Raw genomic sequence first — 6,192 nt, forward strand, 5'->3', positions numbered from 1 at the left:
AAAAGATTGATTTCTAAAAATCTTTGCCAACCTATTTGTTGAAAAAATTATTTTAATTTTAATTAAAATGTCATTTAATACCCTTAACAGTCAGTTTTTATACATATATTGCATGAAATTTCTTTTTTAAAAGTTGTGTCTCCTGTCCTTTTACTCATTTATCTATTGTCTCAATTTCTCCTTGACTGATTGCATAAACTGTATGTAGTAAAGTCATGAAAACTTTTTCCATTTTCCAAATATTCTCTAGTTTATATTTTGAATAATGTTTGCCATACTCCTTTAATTCAATTGTAAGATTTCTGTTCCCAATATATGAATTGCATCCTACGTGGTTTATTTAAATGATTTTAAACCTAGAGACTTTTAATCGTATGCTTTTAGGATTTTATTGCTTGATATTTTACACTTCATTTTTTTAAAATATGGAACACTTCACGAATTTGTGTGTCATCCTTGCGCAGGGACTATGCTAATCTTCTCTGTATTGTTCCAATTTTAGTATATGTGTTGCCGAAGGGAGCACTACACTTAATTTTTAATAAATATATGTAAGGTGTTGTGGCATATGGTATAGAGAAAGAGCCTTAATTCTTGTTTTTCAATTAGCTAACCATTGGTTGAAGATCATCAGTTGATTATTCTTTCATCATTGCTTTTTACATATTCTTGGTCACATTTGTTTTTATAAACTAGTTTCTACCTTTTAGAAATGTTTTAATGTCTTAAACACATCTTCAGTTATCCACACACTACACCATTTTATATAAAAAGTTAAACATCCATGGATTTTGATATTCACAGGGGGTTGTGGAATAAATCTCCCACAGAACAAGGACCACTACACTATTAATTGTTTAAAATTGGTGTACTGAAAAACTACATCATTTTGTACGTTTATTTCATTTTCAGCAACCTCATTGAATTTTCTTGCTAATTTTAGTAGGGATTCTATTATCCTTCTAAAATTTCCTAGGTATACAAACATATTATTCAGAAAAATAATTTTGGTTTATTTTCTTATATTTAGAGTTAACTCCTTAAATTCTATTTTTGATTTTATTGTATGCCTAAAACTTCAAAAGGATTTAAAATTATAACAGCATTATCAGTGATTCTTCCCCCCCCCGATTTTATTGGTCCTTTACATTTAGTATTAAATTAGCCAAGTTTAGTTTTTAAATTTTAAATTTTAAAGCCTGCAGTAGGGTTTACTCAAAATTACTTGAAATTACCAGGAGAATTAACAGAATTCTTCCTCATTTGATCAGTTAGTGATTCTCTAAATATCATGTGTGGGTAATAAAAAGCAATATAGTAGTTCAAAATGCCAATTATATATTCCAAATTACCATTACCTTCAGATATTCCTTTATTTCTAATCAAATCTACAAAAGGATCAAACAAATCAATTAATGGATATATTTAATTAATAAGAAATTATTTTCTCTTTGTTATGTAGAATTGTGAACACTACCCTACCTTACAACTCTTATAACAGATGATTGGAAATGATGAACAGAATGGTCTCTACCCTTAAGTATGCAACTCTTGATGAATCAGCCACCCTTGTGTCTTATTAGATCATTAAATATTATACACTTCATTATTAAAAAAGTGCGTGGGCTATCCAGCTGAAGTCAACACCTTTGTGACGGGAGCAAGTTTCCTCCCTTCTTACCTCATCATTTTTCATAATGAAGTCAAGATATGATATCCCTAGTATCTTTTTCATCTGAACCTTCTGTCACTTTATTAATATGTAAATAATGTGTAAATTATAAGGCATACAAATGTGAAAATACACAAAATAAAAAGTAGGAGTCAATGCGGTATTGTGGACGTACCAGGATGTTGGCCTAGACTATTCTGTACCAAAATCCTGGCATTACCTCTTCCTAGCTGTATACTATTATATTAATTATTTAAACTATCACGTAAAGTAATTAAAAACAGCACCTTGAGCTTCTGTGCCGGAAGCAGCATCATGGTACCCATGCTTTATTTTATTTAGACTCATGGAATTTTATTGATATACATTGAAAATATATTAGTTCATACTTGTTATGTTTGTGATGAGAACAAAAAATCTTGCAGGGCTGTATCTGTGAGAGTCCCAACAGGAAGCAGATGGCACGCTTGAAATAGGTTAATTCTAGGATGATTTATTTACGGAAGTACTAATTATAAAGGTGTAGGTGTATAGTAACCACAAAGGATATTTCAATAATCTGGAGCTTAGTATCAGCCAAATTATTATCACACCCAGGCCTGGGAGGAGTAGGGAGGGAAGCGGTTTTGGGATGTGGAAGAACAAAGTCCTCTAATCTTGGCTTTGAGAGAAGAACTGAGGGTTGGTGGAGGGACAGCGTCAGGGTAAGAACACAGGTGAATGTCACTCGGAATAGTGTAAAGGGGGTTATCTGTCTCATTAATCAGATCTGGGCTCCAAAATTTTTACTCTAATAGTACCTGTGTTGTTTAGATATTTTCATACAAACGTATGCAGGGAAAGCTCTTCATAACTGGAATTTAATGAAGGTAGCAATTTATTTGTCCAGAGTAACAGAGGGCATTAACCAAAGAAAGATGATATCCAATTTCCAGTGTAATCAGGTAAGAGCTATCATAGATGTAACATATGTTCTGATATCACTATCTAGATTCCCCTGTCTGAAGACTGGGAATGTTCCCTTAATGCGTTGTGGTTCCATTTGGGTTCTGCTTTTTCTATCTCAAGTTTCTTCTGCGATTTCGAGCAAGCTTCCAGCTTCCTAATCCGAGGCTCACAGTCTTCTCCCTGTCACCCTTTTCTCCTCAGCTTGGAGACTGTAAGTACTGGGTGTTCATCAGTTGATTTCTACAGAATGCTGCGCTTCACTTCAGTCTGTTTTGCTGTCTGGGAGTAGATTCCAGCTGCAACCTGCCCTTCTATTCTGAGAGCCCCCTGTCTCCCAGCAGCTGCCTTCTCTTCACAGAATTAGCATTCTCTTTCTTACTTTGATGATGCATGAGGGGTTTTCAGCCCCTTGCGTTTAAAAAAGTCACTTCCTGCGTGGAGTCAGAACGGGACCTGCTGCTTCAGGGAAAGTGGGTGCCTCCATGCTGCCTGGGGCACAGAAGCTTCAGGCGCTGTTCTTTAATTACTTCACGTGATATCTGTCGGGAGGAAATTAACACAAGTGGATGATACCATGAAAACGATTCTGGGCTGAAAATTTCAACTCTGGGCTACAGTAGATTTGTCCATTTGGGAAAAAAATACATAATTTTTTGAATAGTAGATTTCGTGTTTCTCATTTGGAGAAATGGAGTAATAGACTGCCTTGCTTAACCCACACGATTGTCACCAGGCTCCAATGAGATAATGTGTGTGGTGTGACTTGCAAACTGTAAAGTGGAAGAGATTATTACTATCTGGAAAAATGCAAATTCTTGAGCCTTTGGAAACAGCACAGTATGTTATGTAAATTGATATTGACTGTGTGTTCATATTTTCCCAGCTGGCTAGCCAAATGAAAAAGACATTTATTCCTCATGGAAAGCCCAAGGGATATTAACCAACCTTTCTTTGGTATATTTAATGTAATTCTAAGAGTTAATAAGCAGAATTTAGACTAATTACATATATAAGACTGCACAAGACTGCAAATTATAATCATGCTCATTTTATACTGATAAATTTTGGAAGGCTAAAATGTACCTTGAACAATTTTGTGCCTCCATGTAATTTTTCCTTGAGTTCTAAAGCCTCAAAAATTATTATATAGACTGAAAGCAAGAAATTGTATGACCTCCATTAAAGACAATGACTACTATTAATATATTAATGCTGGAATTGCTCTATACTGTTCAAATGATTCAGCCTATAGAAGGGTTGTTTGGATCTTTAAAAGTTAATGTGAGTTAAAATTTTACTAGAGAGCATTATTTTGTTTATATTTCTTCTTTTATAAGCCACATTGTAATAATTGCATTATTATTGCTTGAAATTTATATCCATTTTTAGTAATTAGATTCTGTACTATTTTTTTTTTCAATGTGGAGCAGCGGATTTTAAAAAGAGTAATAATACAGGGAGGTGGTGCAAGATGGTGGCAGAGTAACAGCTTCCCTGCAACTGGGCACAGTGAGTCTGGGGAGATAAGACTCCAGTCATCTCTGGCTCCTGGGATCTGCCTATAATCATCCCTTTGAGGATACAGGGAGTCAGCAAGGGACCTCTGGACCCCAAGAGGAGGACAAAAACAGTGGAAAACTGGGAAGTAGTTGCGTGTGTTCCTTTGACCTAATCCTGCCGGCACCTGTAAGTACAAGCGGCAGTGAGACTGCAAACCAGAAAGGCCTTACCTGTGAACTGTTTCAGTGTTTTTGGACTTGGCACTCAGTTGAACTGCCCTGGGGAGAGCTTGAGCAGGAGTGCAGAGAACTCTGGGCATTGTCTAGGGCCCCAGACTGAGCTGCTGAGCAGGATGGAGCTAATAGTGTTTGACTGTGGGCCATAGGGAGCCATTGTGAGAGAACTGCCCTGGCAAGCTCTGCCCTCAGGGTCCCAGAGCAAGGATCCGGCAGTGACCTAGTGACTGAGCAATCTAAAGGTGGGGACTAAGCTGCCTTAAAGCCTTAACCCGCAGGGGCAGAGTGAGACCGGTTTTTGCACACTGGAGCCTTGGGCTACTTCTCTGGGTGGAGTGCCGTGGCATCACAGCCCATAGCAACCTCAAACTCCTGGGCTTGGTGCCGCCCGGACCTCCATAAGAGCTGTACTGCAACCCCCGACCCATGTCCGCTGGGCCTCCACATGACCTGACCAGGAACTGCGTGAGCTGCGCAACACTGCGTCTTCCCTCCTATACCCTCCCTGCCTCCATGCTGGCCCACTCATCTGGCCAGGGACTCTGGTAACCGCATGCACTCCCTGCCTCTGCATAGAGCCCTTCTCCTGGCCAGAGACTGCTCGAGCCTTGGGCGCTCTGTGCCAAAGTCACTGGGAGCCAGGCACTCCCAGAACCATGCGCACCACCTCCTGCCCTGTTGCTGGATCTGGGTGTGTCACACTCAGGAGATGCTTCCACAACCAGAACTCCCTGGCTGGGGCAGCCCCAAAGGAACTACACAGGGTCACTGCCTACAAAGATACAGCAACAATAGAGTGATCCTGCTGGGGTCTAAGCTTGGAGAGACACTTCCCCAACTCTGAAGATGGCCAGAGGCAACGGTGAAAAGCAATCATGAGATGAAAGCAATAGAAAAACTCTAGCAATATGAATAATCAGAGTAGATTACTCCCCCAAAGATCAATGGGGCAGACACAGCACAAGATCCCATGCACAAACAAATAGCTGAGATGTCAGAAATCGAATCAGTATCTGGATAGCAAATAAGATCGAATTAGAATTTCAAGCAGTAACCCAAAAGATATCTCAAGAATTTAACGAAATCAGACCAAATGACCAAATATTTTGACATATTGAGACAAGAGGTTGCAGCCCTCAAAGATCTGAGAAACACAGTAGAATCCCTCAGTAACAGAATGGAGCAAGCAGAAGAAAGGATTTCTGACATTGAAGACAAAGCTTTCAAACGCCCCCAAACTCTCCAAGAGGAAGAGAAATATAGGGCAAAAACAAATCACTCTCTCAGAGAGCTCTGGGATAATTCGAAGAAAATCAATATTCATCTTATAGGGATCCCCAAAAGTGACAAAGTGACTTCACAAGGCACAGAGTCTCTTCTCCATGAGATTATGAAGGAGAACTTTCCAGACATGCCAAGAGATTCTGAAATTCAGACAGCAGACAGTTTCAGAACTCCAGCATGACTCAACCCAAATAAGACATCCCCCAGACACATCATAATCAATTTCGCTAAAGTTAATATGAAGGAGAAAATTCTGAAAGCAGCCAGACAAAAGAAAATCATCACCTACAAGGGGAAGAATATTAGAATAACTGCAGAGCTCTCTGCTGAAACCTTGCAAGCTAGAAGAGGATGTTTATCAACTTTTAATCTCCTAAAACAAAATAACTTTCAACCCAGGATCCTGTACCCAGCTAAACTGAGTTTCATTTATGATGGAGAAATTAAATACTTCAATGATATTCACATGTTGAATACATTTTCCATAACTAAACCAGCTCTCCAGGATATTCTCAGACCTATCCTCCACAAAGACCAGCGTAATCCTCCACC

The 6,192-nt window shown here is 38.7% G+C and overlaps 1 non-coding gene across 1 annotated transcript; it reads right to left on the reverse strand.

The window, feature by feature from the left end:
- Window positions 1-419: 419 nt before the first annotated feature.
- LOC128586895 (U6 spliceosomal RNA) lies at window positions 420-526 on the reverse strand. Its single transcript, XR_008380352.1, has one exon. It is a non-coding gene; the product is annotated as a U6 spliceosomal RNA (small nuclear RNA).
- Between the last annotated feature and the right edge of the window lie 5,666 nt (window positions 527-6,192).

This window comes from Nycticebus coucang, chromosome 5 (genome assembly GCF_027406575.1).
Source record: "Nycticebus coucang isolate mNycCou1 chromosome 5, mNycCou1.pri, whole genome shotgun sequence".
NCBI classification, from domain to species: Eukaryota; Metazoa; Chordata; class Mammalia; order Primates; family Lorisidae; genus Nycticebus; species Nycticebus coucang.